This window comes from Symphalangus syndactylus, chromosome 6 (assembly GCF_028878055.3).
Source record: "Symphalangus syndactylus isolate Jambi chromosome 6, NHGRI_mSymSyn1-v2.1_pri, whole genome shotgun sequence".
NCBI classification, from domain to species: Eukaryota; Metazoa; Chordata; class Mammalia; order Primates; family Hylobatidae; genus Symphalangus; species Symphalangus syndactylus.
This window is the reverse complement of record NC_072428.2, coordinates 139,238,410-139,256,285: the sequence shown is the minus strand read 5'-3', so window position 1 is coordinate 139,256,285 and position 17,876 is coordinate 139,238,410. Positions and strand designations below refer to the sequence as shown.

At 41.6% G+C, this 17,876-nt stretch overlaps 1 protein-coding gene and 1 non-coding gene across 2 annotated transcripts in view; one reads left to right on the top strand and one right to left on the bottom strand.

Moving 5' to 3' along the window:
* The window catches only part of LOC129485490 (uncharacterized), a 254,453-nt gene that overhangs the window by 142,517 nt on the left and 94,060 nt on the right, over nucleotides 1–17,876 (bottom strand). The window lies entirely within an intron of this gene.
* TRNAC-GCA (transfer RNA cysteine (anticodon GCA)) lies at nucleotides 15,764–15,835 on the top strand. Its single transcript has one exon. It is a non-coding gene; the product is annotated as a tRNA-Cys (tRNA).

Sequence of the window (17,876 nt, the reverse complement as noted above, 5' to 3'; positions counted from 1 at the left end):
TTTGTGTTTGGTGCAAGGTAGGGGTCCAAGTTTCATTTTTTCTATATTGATGTCTAATGGACTCAGAAGCTTTATTGACAAAGCCATCCTTTCTGAGCTGCTCAGGAACGCCACTGCCACTTTTGTCATAAATCAAGAATCCGTAATTGTGTGAGTCAATTTCTGGATTCCTTTGGATTTCAGTTCCTTTGGTTTGCTTGTTCTTCCTTGTGCAAATATATCATCTTAATCATGATAACTTGCTAACAATGTTTTTTAACAATATTTTTATATGTAAGAGCAATTCCTCTTATTTTGTCCTTGAACATTAGCTTGGCTATTCCTGGCCGTTTGCATTTTCAATGTAAATTTTAGAATCAGCTTGTTAACCTCTTCCCTCCATCCACCATGAAAAACTGCAGTAATTTTGATTTAGATTGAGTTGAATCTATATACACATTAGTATCTTTATGCTGTGTGTGTTCTAGTCCATGAAGATGATATATTCCTTCATTTATTTATTTCTCTCAGGAATTTATCTCTGTAATATTTTATCACTTTCTGTGTAAAGAGATTATTATTTTCACTGTAAATATATTCGTTAGATTTATCCCTAGGTCTTTGGTATTTTTGATGCTGTTATATTTTTAAGACTTCATTTTCCCACTACTTATAAGTCACAAACTTGCTAAACTCATATATCAATTCTAATGATTTATCTGTATATCCTTTTGGACTGTCTAGGAACTCTGGCACACCTTCTGTGAATAAGAACAGATTAATTTCTTACTTTATAATACATATACTTTTACTTCTTTTACTGGTCTTATTTCAGTTATTATGAATTTCATAAAAATGTGAATAGAAGTGTTGATGGGAATCATGCTTGCCTATTCTCAATCTCAGAGAGAAAGATCTTGCTACCACCCAGGCTGCAGTACAGTGGCACCGTCATACTTACTGCAGCTCAAACTCCTGGGCTCAAGTGATCCTCCCACCTCAGCCTCCTAAGTAGCTGAAACTACAGCTGTGCACCACTTCACCTGGCTAATTTTTTGTTGTTGTTAAAAATTAAAATCTCACTGCATTGCCCAGGCTGTTCTCCCACCTCAGCCTCCAAAGTGCTGGGTTTGCAGGTTCATTGAGCTGCCATGTTCAGTTGAGAAATATTTTTATACGGTGTCTCACTCTGTCACCCAGGCTGGAGTGCAGTGGCACGATCTCGGCTCACTGCAACCTCTGCCTCCCCAGTTCCAGTGATTCTCCTGCCTCAGCCTCCCGAGTAGCTGGGATTACAGGCGTGCGCCAACATGCCTGGCTAATTTTTTTGTATTTTTAGTAGAGACGGGGTTTCACCATGTTGGCCAGGCTGATCTCGAACTCCTGACCTCAGGTGATCCGCCTGTCTTGGCCTCCCAAAGTGCTGGGATTACAGGTGTGAGCTACCGTGCCCGGCCCCTTTCTATTTTTAAATTGAGATTATTGTTATTTTATTATAATGGATGATTTTTAAAATCATAAGTAGATGTTGAATATTATCAAGGCTTTTTTCTGTATCTATTGAGATTATCATATGACTTTTTTCTTTACTCTGTTAATGTGGTGATATGAACATTACCTTGATTGATTTACAAATGTTAAGTCAACATTTCTGGAGTAAACTCAATTGATCAGAATGTACTATCTTGTTTATGATTTGCTGAATTGCTAGTAATTTTTGAGAATTTTTTCATCTACATTCATAAGTGATATTGGCCTGTAATTATCCTTTTTTACAATGTTCTGGTCAGATTTAGGTTATTAAGGTTATGTTGGCCTCATAAACTAAGTTGAGAAATTCTCCCTTTATTCGTATTCTTTGAAAGGCTGTGTATAACAGAGGCACTGTTTCTTCTAAAATGTTTGGTTAGATTCATGGGTGAAGCCATCTGAGTCTAGAGTTTTCTTTGGGAAAGGTTTTAAATTATGGATTTAATTCCTTTAACAGTCATAGGAGCATTCCAACTTTCTACTTCTGCATATGTAAGTTTTGTAAATTTGTGTTTTCTATAATTTACCATTTTACCTACATTTTCAATTTTTTAGTGTAAAGTTGTCTATCACATTTTAACTTTGAATTTCCATCTGATCTGTGTTACCTCTAGTAATGCTCCCCTTTAAATTCCTAGTAGTAGGTATTTTCGCATTCTATTTTCTTCATCTTAAAAGTCTTGCCAGAGATTTCTGTCCTTTGTTGATCTTTTCAGGGAACCAACTTTTGGCTTCATTGATCTCCTCTATTGTACTTTGCTTCCTAGTTCATTTTTGTTACTCTTCTTTTTTAATAGTTGTCCTAGAGGGCATAGCATGCATGCTGAGCATGTCAAAATTTAATACTGATGGTACATTGACCCTCTCCAAGAAATTGCAAGAACCTTGAAACACTTTAAGTCCATTTATTCTCATCTTATGTAATGTTGCTGTGTGTTGTAATTACCTATATATTTTAAACTATGTTAGACATTATCATTGTGTTATACTATTAATATTTATTTACATTACACACCTATTTATTCTTCTTTTTTTTTTTTTAGAAGGAGTCTCGCTGTATTACCCAGGCTGAAGTGCAGCGGAGCGATCTCGGCTCACTGCAACCTCCGTCTCCCGGGTTCAAGTGATTCTCATGCCTCAGTCTTCCAAGTAGTTAGGATTACAGGTGCCCGCCACCATGCCTGGCTAATTTTTGTATTTTTAGTAGAGACAGAGTTTCACCATGTTGGCCAGGCTGGTCTCAAACTCCTGACCTCCAGTGATCCACCCACCTTGGCTTCTCAAAGTTCTGGGATTACAGGCATGAGCTACTGCACCTGGCCAACACACCTGTTTATTCTTGTTATTGTTTTTCTTCCTTTGCATATCTAACATTCCATTCATCTTTTCTGCCTGAATAATATTTCCTTTAGGGAGGTTAGCTGATAAATATTGTGTTTTTCTTTGCTCAAAACAATCTTTGTGTCATTTTCAGAGCAGGGATACAGGCTATTCCAAGAGGTATATCTTCAAGAAAAACAAAATCAGAAGATTAACTAACTGATGTGTTTTACTGTGTCAGAGGAGATTTTTACTGAAAGGACAAAGAGAATCGGAATTAAATTAACAGAAAATGTCATCCCAGTTTGGGAGGGATGACTGATTTCACAGACCCGAGGATGCTGAAAGCTAAATATCTTCAGTGACAGAACCCAGAGAAGCAATCTGCCTCCCAAGGTGACCCTAACCCCAGAAGGGCTCAGGAATTGGAGGCACTAGAGCCCAGCAGGTGGACCTTTGTCATGGAGCTGGAAACAGAAGCCCCAGTTGAAATTCTGTTTCCAAATCAGAAACACTCCAAATCCTTTCTTTCTGCCGTGGAGTGATCCAGATGAGAGAGAGGTTTACCCCCTGAGAGGCTGATCCAGAGGAAGTCCAGACTTAGGAGTATCTGTGATGGTTGCTCAACGAGAAATAGTGGAATTCACTCATCCATTCAGAAAGCATGTGTTGAATGGATACAGTGTACATGGCACAGTAACACAGCTACAGTGCCAGACAAGACAAAGTCCCTGCCCATTCTAGAGAGGACTAAGGGGAAGCCTACATGCTAAACTGTGAGACTTCCTCCATCCCTTTCCCCTCTTCTGTGACCCCAGCTCACTGGTAGCCATATTACATTTTCTGGCTGGAGATGAGCAATATCATTTGGAGTGCTTACCCTTTGCATGTGATCTGCAAAATCAAGCTTTTCTGGATCTCCCTACTATGAAGCCGTCAGCCAACAAGCACCACCCACACTCAGAGAGAACCCCCAATCAGCGTCAGTCACCTCACTCTTGATTTACAGATGAGTAATTAAAGATCCACAGACTTTGGAGGCAATACCTCTAACATAAAAAACATAGATGAAAGCAAACAGAAAAGGAAAAAGAGACAATACTAGGAGCAGAAGAAAACTTAAAACTTTGGGAGGCCTAGGTGGGCGGATCATGAAGTCAGGAGTTTGAGACCAGCCTGACCAACATGGTGAAACCTCATCTGTATTAAAAATACAAAAATTAGCCGGGTGTGGTGGTGCATGCCTGTAATCCCAGCTACTCAGGAGGCTGAGGCAGGAGAATCGCTTGAACCCTGGAGGCAGAGATTGCAGTGAGCCAAGATCACATCACTGCACTCCAGCCTGGGTGACAGAGCAAGATTCCATCTCAAAAATAAAAACAAAAACTGTATGTGTGCGTCATTGCTATCCTCAGGGAGATTAGGACAGATTTTGCATGCACGGAAAGGGAACACAGTATAAAACCAAAAAGAACTTCAAAACATAAGAAAAAGGGCCTGAACATTCAAAATATGACCCAAGAAATTAAAAATTCAGTAGAAGGATTGAAAGAAAACTCATCCAGACAGTAGAATAAAAAAGACAGTGATAAAGACAATAGGAGAAAACAGATTTAAAAATCTGTTGGAGGATTGATTCAGAAAGTCCAACTTTCAATGTCCAAGAAGGAAGAATTCAGAAGACAGGAGAAAATTTCCCAGAGCAGAAGCAGTGAATTTATAGACAGAGAGGGCCCATCAAGCACCCAACACCAAGACTCTCACCAAGGGACTACATTGTGAAATTGCAGGCTTTTTTTTTTTTCTTTTTTTTTTTTATTATACTTTAGGGTTTTAGGGTACATGTGCACAATGTGCAGTTTTGTTACATATGTATCCATGTGCCATGTTGATTTCCTGCACCCATTAACTCGTCATTTAGCATTAGGTGTATCTCCTAATGCTGTCCCTCCCCCCTCCCCCCACCCCACAACAGTCCCCGGAGTGTGATGTTCCCCTTCCTGTGTCCATGAGTTCTCATTGTTCAATTCCCACCTATGAGTGAGAACATGCGGTGTTTGGTTTTTTGTCCTTGCGATAGTTTACTGAGAATGATGTTTTCCAGTTTCATCCATGTCCCTACAAAGGACACGAACTCATCATTTTTTATGGCTGCATAGTATTCCATGGTGTATATGTGCCACATTTTCTTAATCCAGTCTATCGTTGTTGGACATTTGGGTTGGTTCCAACTCTTTGCTATTGTGAATAGTGCCGCAATAAACATACGTGTGCATGTGTCTTTATAGCAGCATGATTTATAGTCCTTTGGGTATATACCCAGTAATGGGATGGCTGGGTCAAATGGTATTTCTAGTTCAAGATCCCTGAGGAATCGCCACACTGACTTCCACAATGGTTGAACTAGTTTACAGTCCCACCAACAGTGTAAAAGTGTTCCTACAGACACATAGATCAATGGAACAGAACAGAGCCCTCAGAAATGATGCCGCATAGCTACAACTATCTGATCTTTGACAAACCTGACAAAAACAAGAAATGGGGAAAGGATTCTCTATTTAATAAATGGTGCTGGGAAAACTGGCTAGCCATATGTAGAAAGCTGCAACTGGATCCCTTCCTTACACCTTATACAAAAATTAATTCAAGATGGATTAAAGACTTATATGTTAGACCTAAAACCATTAAAATCCTACAAGAAAACCTAGGCAATACCATTCAGGTCATAGGCGTGGGCAAGGACTTCATGTCTAAAACACCAAAAGCAATGGCAACAAAAGCCAAAATCGACAAATGGGATCTCATTAAACTAAAGAGCTTCTGCACAGCAAAAGAAACTATCATCAGAGTGAACAGGCAACCTACACAATGGGAGAAAATTTTTGCAACCTACTCATCTGACAAAGGGCTAATATCCAGAATCTACAATGAACTCAAACAAATTTACAAGAAATTGCAGGCTTTTAATGGCTTCCTGTGGCGGGGAGAGCCGGGGGAAGGACAGAGTCGAAGCATAGGGAATTAAAACCGCATTGGAATTCTCAGTAGTAACATTGAAAGTTAGGGGCTGGGCGTGGTGGCTCACGACTGTAATCCCAGCACTTTAGGAGGCTGAGGCGGGCGGATCACGAGGTCAGGAGATCGAGACCATCCTGGCTAACATGGTGAAACCCCGTCTCTACTGAAAATACAAAAATTAGCCGGGCGTGGTGGCGGGCGCCTGTAGTCCCAGCTGCTCAGAAGGCTGAGGCAGGGGAATGGCATGAACCCAGGAGGCGGAGCTTTCAGTGAGCCTAGATAGCACCACTGCACTCCAGCCTGGGTAACAGAGCGAAACTCTGTCTCAAAAGAAAAAAAAAATACAAAAAATTAGCTGGGTTATTGTGCCATGTACACTGTATCCATTCAACAAATGCTTTCTGAATGGATGAGTGAATTCCACTATTTCTCGTTGAGCAACCATCACAGATACTCCTAAGTCTGGACTTCCTCTGGATCAGCCTCTCAGCGGGTAAACCTCTCTCTCATCTGGATTACTCCATGGCAGAAAGAAAGGATTTGGAGTGTTTCTGATTTGGAAACAGAATTTCAACTGGGGCTTCTGTTTCCAGCTCCATGACAAAGGTCCACCTGCTGGGCTCTAGTGCCTCCAATTCCTGAGCCCTTCTGGGGTTAGGGTCACCTTGGGAGGCAGATTGCTTCTCTGGGTTCTGTCACTGAAGATATTTAGCTTTCAGCATCCTCGGGTCTGTGAAATCAGCCATCCCTCCCAAACTGGGATGACATTTTCTGTTAATTTAATTCCGATTCTCTTTGTCCTTTCAGTAAAAATCTCCTCTGACACAGTAAAACACATCAGTTAGTTAATCTTCTGATTTTGTTTTTCTTGAAGATATACCTCTTGGAATAGCCTGTCTCTCTGCTCTGAAAATGACACAAAGATTGTTTTGAGCAAAGAAAAACACAATATTTATCAGCTAACCTCCCTAAAGGAAATATTATTCAGGCAGAAAAGATGAATGGAATGTTGGATATGCAAAGGAAGAAAAACAATAACAAGAATAAACAGGTGTGTTGGCCAGGTGCAGTAGCTCATGCCTGTAATCCCAGAACTTTGGGAAGCCAAGATGGGTGGATCACTGGAGGTCAGGAGTTCGAGACCAGCCTGGCCAACATGGTGAAACTCTGTCTCTACTAAAAATACAAAAATTAGCCAGGCATGGTGGCGGGCACCTGTAATCCTAACTATTTGGAAGACTGAGGCATGAGAATCACTTGAACCCGGGAGACGGAGGTTGCAGTGAGCCGAGATCGCTCCGCTGCACTCTAGCCTGGGTGACAGAGTGAGACTCCGTCTAAAAAAAAAAAAAAAAGTTAGGAAACAAGGGGGAAAGCTTTTGAATATTGTGCAGAAAAATCATTACCAACTGTGGGAATGAAATTCCCAGTCTAACGACCAACTGAGTATGATGTTAGAAGAAGGTGCTTTCAGAGACCTAAGGTCCCGGGAAGCGCTGGAGGATGCACTTCATCAAAAGAATGCAACAGACCATCAAAGGCAGGGAGGGCTGGTGACTTCCCAGGCTGGTGGGGAAGAGAGGTCCCCAAGTAGTAGCTGGCAGCAGGCCCAGAGTACATGAAACAATTCAGAGCGATTAAGGAGGCGTGTCTCCAAGAAAAAAAAAAAAAAAAAAAAAACACTCCACCAGTAAATAGAGATTCATTCCTCTTTCAGAGATATCGGATGATTAATGAAGTTTGCAGAAACCTTAGCAAAAAGCTCACCATAAATTCCCAGGAAAACAAAGAGCTGTATGAGAGAAAATCTAATCAGAGGACGCTATACAGCCCAGCTGTTAAAAAAAAATTTGTATGATCATAACATAAATACTGAATATTGAGTTGAGAGACTAAAGGGAGAGAAAATGTGTGCGTGTGTGAACACGTGTGTGTTTGTGTGTGTATATGAGTGTGTGTGTAGATTGTGGGGAAGAAAGAGGCTTATACAAGAGCTAAATTATTGTCTTCCATTAGAGGAAGTTAGATAAAATTTCAAACTGAAAAAATGAAGAAATAACAGTATAAGCCTGTTCTTCAGACCAACGGAAGTACCCACAGGGGAACGCTAAGAGTTTAAACTGGTTGCCTTGCCTTCGGGGAGCAGGGATTGTATGCAGACAGGTGACATGGGGCCGCCACCTGGTTTTTGTTATAAGTTTTTGTTTGTTTGTTTGTTTTTTGAGACGGAGTCTCGCTCTGTTGCCCAGGCTGGAGTGCAGGGGCGCGATCTCGGCTCACTGCAAGCTCCGCCTCCCGGGTTCACGCCATTCTCCTGCCTCAGCCTCCCGAGTAGCTGGGACTACAGGCGCCTGCCACCTCGCCCGGCTAATTTTTTGTATTTTTAGTAGAGACGGGCTTTCACCGTGTTAGACAGGATGGTCTCAATCTCCTGACCTCGTGATCCGCCCGCCTCGGCCTCCCAAAGTGCTGGGATTACGGGCGTGAGCCACCACACCTGGCCTGTTATAAGCTTTATAAGCTTTTTTCTTTTGTTATTGTGGTGAAATATACATAACATAAAATTGGTTATTTTAACTATTTTTAAGTGTATGGTTCACTTGTGTTAAGCACATTCACATTGTCATGCAACCAACACCACCATCCATCTCTAGAAATTTTTCATTTTCCCAATCAGAAACTGTCTGTATTAAACACTAACTCCCCATTTTAACCTCCCTCCACAGCCCCGGCAACCTACATTCTACATTTGGTCTCTGTGAATTTGACTGGGCATCTCATATAAGTGGAATCATCCAGTATTTGGCTTATTCCACTTAGCATAATGCCCTCAAAGTTCACCCATGTTGTAGCATGTGTCAGACTGTCCTTCCTTTTCAAGGCGGAGTAATATTCCATATTTGCATATACTATGCAAACTTTTTAAGCCACACACATTGTTTTGATACAAAACAATTTTTTAAAAAATTTTCGTGTGTGCATCATTTAAGAATTGGAAGAAAGAGAAGAAGACATGTGTGTCTGGCTAGATTTGGGAGAATTAAAAGAAAGGCCCAAGACATTGTACATTTATCTGTCAGTCATTGCAGAAGGGGCGTTTCAGCGTATTTTCACCATTGACTGGACACACTCCAAGAAGAGGATCATTGATACAATGGGCCATGGAAAGCTCAGGGTTTGGATAGGTGAGGACAGGTGAGGACAGAGTGATCCTGGGAAGAGTGGGAAGTTGGGAAAGTCAAAGACAGAGCTTCTAGAGTCTCTGTGAACTATGAGGCAGGGAGCAGGGTCCGTGATGAGAGAATCTGGGAGTGGCTTCGCAAAGCCAAATTCAGGATTGGACCAAAGGAGCTGGATGGACTTGGGGGTCATTTATGGGACTATGGGATGGCCTGGAGAGCTCCAAGCCTCACTGTGGAGTCTGCCTCTCTGGACGCCACAGCACAAGGGACCCCAGATGTGTACACGTGCCCTGGTCAGTGATGGGAAGTGTAGTTAGGGGTTATTACCTCATCCCACCCTGTCTTCATCACTCCTTCACACAGAAGTTTACTACCGAGCTCCTACTCTCATCTTCAACCCCCACACATGAGCTTACCCCTGGCCCCACTTTCACCCCTCCCCACGAACAGACAATTTTTGCAAGGAGGACAGACTCCCTGCAACAGGTGGAAGGGAACTCATACAGGGGATAAGAAGGTCTTTCCTTCTCTCATTTTCCAGATGAGAAAGCCAAGACTTGGGAATATCCTGCAGCTTTGTTGAGGCACAAACCATTGAGGGACGGAGGCAGGCCCGTTCCTTGCAGTGGGGGTCTTTCAACCACATTCAACTCTCCTCTCAGCAGCACACAGGCAAACGTTCTCCCAGGATGAACACCTTTACAAAAGCACGTGCTAGACAGATGATGGTGAATCTTCACTGCTCCCTCTCTGGGAGGGTGGTCACCATTTCCTCAAGACTCAGGGGCCACCCCTCCTGTGTCCTTATTTGTACCAAGCGAAGAGGGGAAAATGTCCTCTGTATTCAGTGCAGTATTACTTGGTGGTTAAGATCACTGGCCTTGACTTTGCAGGGCCCCAGGTTCCAAGGCAGACTCTCCATTTATTAGCTGGCAGCCTTGAGCAAGTTCTCTAACCTCTCCAAGCCCCAGCATCTTCATCTGTAAGCACCGAAAAGAGAAATTACCACTTAGGATGGCTGGGTGGGTTGTGTAAGGGATGCATGGGCAGTGTCCAGCTCAGAGCCTGGCCTGTCATCAGTGCCTGCTACACACTGGGTGTGACTGGCCATGACTTAGGACAAGACATGCAGCCTCTAGACCCCACATGGCACTGCCTGACTGTTATTGATCAGCTGTCTCCAACTCAGAAGGGCACAGAAAAGGTTATCCTGAAGTCCTTTCTGGTTGTAGGAGTCAACATTTTTAGTTGGTTTTTTGTTTGTTTGTTTAGTTGTTTTTTGTTTTTTTGTTTTTTAGTTTGGTTTTTTTTTTTTAGTAGAGGGGGGGTTTCACCATGTTGGCCAGGCTTGTCCCGAACTCATGACCTCAGGTGATCCACTCACCTCGGCCTCCCAAAGTGCTGGGATTATAGACATGAGCCACCGCGCCCAGCTGGAGTCAACATTTTTAGCCACAGACTTGGAAAGGGCAGCCAGACGGCTGTGGGGCATCCGGGGCCAGATGGTGAGGAGGGGATCCTGGCAGGAAGGGAAGCAGTTTGCAAGAGAGGAAGTTTGCCAGCTCCTGGGATGTGCAGAATGTCAGACATCATTGGCGGTTTTGCGTCCTCAAGGCTCTAGTGGCATTTGTCTCTTCATGGCCATCCAACATCCTTTCCCACTTCCTATTGGAACCTAAGCTTCTTTTGGGGGAAACTCCTCTTTCCCTTTGGGTGTCTTTTGGGTGGGATAGTAACGCAAGGTACACCCCCTTACTCTGGCCAAGGTCAGACAGTTGTCCCATGATAGGCCAAACACTTTCCTTGGGGACCCGCGGTCTTGAGCAGGGCAACCCAAGGATGGATGAAAAAACCAGCAGAGGTGGAGTGTTTGGTGGTGGCAGCTACTAGAGAGTGCCAAGCTCTCTGCTATCCAGATGACCAAGCTACTCTGCTTCCTGCCGGCTAGCTCTCCAGCCTACCAGCCATTCTGTGAGTTACCCAATAGCTACACTATAAATTTCTTTTTGCTTGAATTATCCAGAGTTAATTTCTGTGGGCTGCAACCAAAGAATACAAACGTATACACAAGTGAAAACATGCCGGTTGGAAGTAACATTTTATTGTTATCCTTTGTCTGTATGGCTCAGGCGTAGTGATCTTGACTGTTAAATGGTTTTGGGGTTCCTGGATTTCTGCATCCACCCATGAAAAAACTAACTACTATAGGAATTGCCTCCTTGCCATATGCAATGAGATAACTGGGCAAAATATATAAAACAATGGTTTTCAGACACTGAACAATAAGCAGAGGAGAGCAGTGAGAAGGAAAACAATGGCCCTACACTGATCAAGCCCTGCAATCCCCCAGCTTAGTGCCTGCGGTCTGCAGTGAAGGGACAGGGAATCGACGCAGACTTAGGGGTCTCATTGAGTTGAAGAGGCAAAAATAAGACTTCAAGGAGGTCAGGGAAGCTAGAATTTGTAGGTAAAAGTACCAGAGAGAAGGAAGCTGCATGAAAAGTTCCGGGAAACTGAGGAGAGGTCCCGTGACGAGGATGAGTGTGCCTGGAGGACTGTTCTCATTTTCTATTGGTTCATGACAAACAGCCTTAGAGGCCTCAACAGCACAAACTTATTATCTCACAGTTTCTGTGGGTTGGTGTTCTGTGCTTTTTTAGATTCTTTGTCCCTTTGGCCTCCATTCATTACAGGGCCAATTATGTTAACTGTATTTTCTTATGTTCTGTATTCTTGATGCTCTGGCATTTGTGGCTTCACTGACTGGGCAGAGACTGCCCCTGTCAGGGTTAGCCAATTCTTAGAGACAGCAAAGGGCTCACCCGGGAGCACATCTTCTATATGCAAACTAACCAACCCAGAGCCCATCCTTCAAACCATCTCCTTATCAAACTCTAACACACCATGGCAATATTCCCCTACTCTAAATTACTCCAGGGCCAGGTATCAAGACAACTAGGGACAGCCTCTATGCCCCTAAGATTCACCAGGATTATTCAAACCAGCCAGTCCTAAACTGGTGGCCCTGCTTTGCCTTGCCTTTCCCATGGAAAACCCAATAAAGATTCTGGCCTATGCTTTCCTGTCACTTCTGTCTTCTGACCGAAACTGGTGCTTCACCCATGTGGCTCTGCATGGTGGGGCATGCCTCCTTCTGTTGGATAATATAAGTAATAAATATCTCTTTCAATGGCATTGGTCTCTGTGTTGTCTCTCAGTCTGCTCCATAAATTCAAATCTCACAGGTGCAAGTGAGACAGTCAGGAGTTCAGAAATATCTTAGCTGGTCATCTCCTCAGGGCCTCATAAGGCTGAAATCTAGATGCAGCCAGGCTCAGGCTCAGGGCTCTTTTCCAAGCTCACTGGTTTGAGCAGAATTCATTTCTCTGTGGCCATATGATTGAGGTCCCTATTGCCTGCTGGCTGTTGGCCAGGTACCTAAGGGTTGCCTTCAGGTCCTAGCCACATGTCCTTCCAGAAAATGGCAACCCACCTTTTCAAAGCTAGAAGGAGGATCTCTCCCTTCAAGAAAGACCAGGACCTTCTTTTAAAGGGCTCCTCTGATTAGGTCATACCTACCCAGGATAATTTCCCTTTTGATGAATCAAAGTCAACTTATTAGAGACCTTAATCTGCAAAATGCCTTTACCTTTATGATATCGTGTAACCTAATCATGAGAGTGAAACTCCATCACATTCATAAGTTTTGCCCACAAGGAAAGGAAGAGGATTATATGGTGCATATATCCCAGGGGTTAGGAATCTTGGTGGGAGCTGGGAGGTATCTTAAAATTCTATCTAGACAACAGGAAAATCCTTAAGTCCAAAAGAAAAAAAAAAAAAAAACACATCAAAAATACACCAGTATGCAGCAAGGCAAACAACTCCTAGAGTTCACACAGGACCAGAAAGAATTCATGTTCCAATCAAAGAGAGTGGAGAGCTCTCATAATACCTGAGGCATTGAGCAAAGTTATCAGAAGGTTCTTGCCATAGGAGTGAAGGTAAATTATATTGCAGTTTCTCTTAGCTGCAGGGGATATATCTCAAAATCCCCAGTGGATGCCTGAAACCACAGATAATACCAAATCCTAATTATACTGTTTTTTCTTATACATACATGCCTATAATAATAATAATAATTTAATTTGTAAGTGTGGCACAGTAAGAGATTAACAACAATAATCAATAATAAAATAGAATAATGATAACTGTATACTTTAATAAAAGTTATGTGAATGTGGTCTCCCTTTCTCTCTCAAAATATTTTATTGTACTATATCACCTATTTTCAGACCAAGGTTGACCACAGGTAACTGAAACCTTGAAAAGTGAAACTATAGATAAAGGGGGACTAATGTACAGAATAAAGGCTACTCTGGACTCACTCTAACAAAATGTAAAAGCAAGCCTCAAATGGAGTAGGTTGACAGCCGAGTTACTTAATGGCATCCCAAAACAAAATTCAATACTCTTTAAAGGAATACAAAATCTAGTATTCAGTACTCTTTAAAGGACTATAACCAAACGTAGCATCCAATTTTACATTCACAACATAAAATTCACAATGTCTGACATACAAACAAAAATGCAAAGACAAAGGAAGATATGAGCCATAATCAGAGGAAAAACAGATGTAGAAAGGAAAGAGATGATGAAGTTAGCAGAAAATCACTTTAAAACAGCTATTATAAATCTTATAAATGTGTTCAAATATGAAAAGGAAGACAAGGACATAATGAGGAAAGAAATAAAAAATATTAAAAAGGCCCAAATATAATTCTATAGATAAAAATACAATATCTGAAATGAAAAGTAACTGGGTTAGATGTTTTAGAAGGAAAGATTATTAAACTTAAAGACATAGCAATATAAACTACCAAAATGATGTACACAGAGGAAGAAGACAGAAAAAAATAAGCGTAGATTTAGTGAGCTGTGAGACAATATCAAGCAGTTTAATACATATATATTTGGCCAGGCATAGTGGCTCACACCTGTAATCCCAACACTTTGGGAGGCCAAGGTGGGAGGATTGCTTGAAGCCAGGAGTTCAAGACCAGCCTATGTAATAAGCAAAACCCTGTGTCTACAAAAAATTTTTTTAATTAGCCAGGTGTGGTGGTGTGTGCCTATAGTCCCAGCTACTCGGGAGGCTGAGGTGAGAGGATCACTTGAGCCCAGGAGTTTGAGGTTACAGTGAGCTATGATCATGCCACTGCATTCCAGGATGGGTGACAGAACAAGACATGCCTTTTTCAAAAACAAAAGTGTGGTGTGATGTGTGCGTGTGTGTGGTCTCTGAAGAAAAGAAGAGAAATACAGAAAAAAATTTTAATAAATGGTCCAAAAGTTTTCAAATCTGATGAAAATTAGAAATCCACAGATCATCTCAACAAATCCCAAGCATAAGTATCATAAAGAAAACCAAACCAAAGCACATCATGATAAAGTTGCTGAAAGCTAATGATAAAGAAAAAATATTAAAGACAGCCAACATAGAGGAATGAAAGCAGACTTCTTATCAGAAATCATGCAGTCTAGAAAGGGGGAAAAGGAATATCTTTTTTAAAATACTACTATTTCTATATTCAATGAGTTCTACACCCAGTGAAAATAACCTTCATCAATGAAGGTAAACATTTTTTCAGACCAACAAAAGCTGAAAGAATTCGTTACCCATAGACCTACTTTATAGGAAGTAGAGTAGGCTTCTTCAGGGAAAGAGAAAAATGATACCAGATGAAAATCTGGATTTGCCCAAAGTAATAAAAAGTGTCAGAAATGGTACATATGTAGATTAATATAATTTTGCCTCATTTTAAAATCTCTTTAAAGGATAATTAATGTATCTGGGCACAGTGGCTCACACTTGTAATCCCAGCATTTTGGGAGGTCAAGGCAGGAATATCGCTTGAGGCCAGGAGTTCAAGACCAGCCTGGACAACATAATGAGATCCTGTCTCCTTTTTAAATTAAAAAATTGAAAACAAAAAGAAAAAAAAGATAAGTAATGCAAAAATAATATATTGGGTTTATAATAAACATAGAAGTAAAATCTATGACAATAATAACACAAAGGACAATATGAGGGAAATGGAAATCTGTTATAAGATTCTTACACTATCAGAGAAGTAGTAAAACATTATCTGAAGGTAAAATGTGATAAGTTAAAGATGATACTGTGATCTCTAGAGGAACCCTAAAAAATATAAAACAAAGAGGAATAGCTAATAAGCTCATGGTGGAGACAAAATGAGATCATTAAAAAAATGCAATCCCAATGAAGTCAGGAAAACAAGAACAAAATCTAATATTTGGAACAAATAAAACCAAATGTGGCTGGGCACACTGGCTGAGCACTTTGGGAGTTTGGCTCAGCACTTTGGGAGGCTGAGGCCGCAGGAACACCTGAGGCCAGGAGTTTGAGGCTAGTAGGGGCTCTTTGCACTCCAGAACAATCAGGCCCAGGGCCCAAACCTAGGACCTCAAGCTATGTCTACATTTGGATTTAATCCCATCACTCTCCTTTTCCCAAAAAGCTAAGGCTGCAGCTTAATTGGCATGGTGCTGGCAGGTGTGGAGGGGGTTGTACAGAAGAGCTGCTCTGTTGTGCATCACATAACTCCACACCTGTAGCTCCTGGAGAGCTACAGGAGACAGGGTGGCCAGAGTGTAGCTTGTGAATGACTGTGATTATTAATACCTCTTTATGGAGAGAAGATGAGTACCTTGGGGGTATAGCTCAGGGGTAGAGCATTTGACTGCAGATCAAGAGGTCCCTGGTTCAAATCCAGGTGCCCCCTTAGTCACTACCCTTTTACACTGGGCAATTATAGAATAGCTCCTTGTTATCTGGTAGGCTCTGCCTCTACGAAAAATAATTTTTTAAAAAATTAGCTGGGCATGGTGACTCACACCTGTAGTCCTAGCTACTTGGGAGGCTGACACAGGAGGATCACTTGAGCAAAGAAATCTATAAGCTATCTATAAGAATGCCACGTTAAATATAATAAGATGAATAGTTTAAGAGACTGGAAAAAGTATATGCCAAACAAACACTAACCAAAAGAAAGATGAAAAGTCTATTTTATAACAGACTAAATAGACCAGAACAAGGAAAATTACTGCATTGAAGAGGAATATTTCATAATGATAAAAAGATCAGTTAATCAAGAGGACATAACAATCTTAAATGTGTATGCATCTATTAACAGAGCTTCAAAATACAAGAGGTAACAAGTACTGAGATCAACTGATCAACTTTTGGTAACTGAAGTTGGATCTGAATTTTTACCTCAAAAAATAAACGGATCTTCATGTTGTCTAAGCCAAAAAAGACAAATGAACAACATAATGAAAAAAAATATAACACACCTAAATAAAATTTCAGATTATAAGAGAATACTATGGGCCGAGCACAGTGGCTCACACCTGTAATCTCAGCACTTTGGGAGGCCAAGGCGGACGGATCACCTGAGGTCAGGAGTTCGAGACCAGCCTGACCAACATGGCAAAACACTATCTCTACTAAAAAATACAAAAATTAGCCGGGCATGGTAGTGGGTGCCTGTAATCCCAGCTACTCAGGGGGCTGAGGCAGGAGAATTGCTTGAACCTGGAAAGTGGAGGTTGCAGTGAGCCGAGATTGCACTCCAGGCTGGGCAACAAGAGCGAAACTCTATCTCAAAAAAAAAAAAAAAAGACAGACAGAGAGAGAGAGGGAGAGAGAGAAAGGAAGGAGGGAGGGAGGGAGGGAGGGAGGGAGGAAGGAAGGAAGGAAGGAAGAAAAGCAAATACTATGTACAACTTTATTACATTTTCTAAATGAAAACGAATTACTAAAAGTGACCTAAGATGAAGCAGAGCACTTAAATAGACCAGTAACGACAGAATTCATTAAAAGATCATTAAGGAGCTCTTCCTCACAAAAGGCACCCCACCTAGAGGTTTACAGGCGAGTTTCTGCTAATCTTTAGTTAAGAATATGTAATTCTATGTTATATATAATGTTCCAGCGTATAGAACGCTTTAAATTTTCTCCAAATCGTTCTAGGAAATTCATGTAATCCTGATATAAAAAATAAATTACAAGAGCATATACCACAAAGAAAGCTATAGGCCAATCTCATTTCAGAGTAATCTAGACAAAATAGTAGAAAACCTTATCCAACAGTACAATCCCACATAACCAAGAAGGACTTAAAACAGAAATGCACTGATGGCTCAATATTGGAACATCTATTACTATCAAGTAGGGGCTCTTTGCATTCCAGAACAATCAGGCCCAGGGCCCAAACCCAGGCCCTCAAGCTATGTCTACGTCTGGATTTAACCCCACCACTCTCCTTTTCCCAAAAAGCTAAGGCTGCAGCTTAACTGGCCTGGTGCTGGCAGGTGTGGAGGGGGTTGTACAGAAGAGCTGCTCTGCTGTGCATCACATAACTCCACACCTGTAGCTCCTGGGGAGCTACAGGAGACAGGGTGGCCGGAGTGTAGCTTGTGAATGACTGTGATTATTAATATATCTTTATTTAAAGAAGATGAGTACCTTGGGGGTATAGCTCAGGGGTAGAGCATTTGACTTCAGATCAACAGGTCCCTGGTTCAAATCCAGGTGCCCCCTTAGTCACTACCATTTTACACTGGGCAATTATAGTATAGCTCCTTGTTATCTGGTAGGCCAGCCTCAAGGAACCAAATTTTCCAACCAATGGCAAAGACTGAAGTGTTTCTCTTGTGACATTTTTCACATATTTCATTTTTACCTCCTCAGCCATAATCATTTCCTGGAGGGGTAGAGGAAGGCTGCCCTACGTTTTTTCTGTTTCCCTCATACCTAATTAT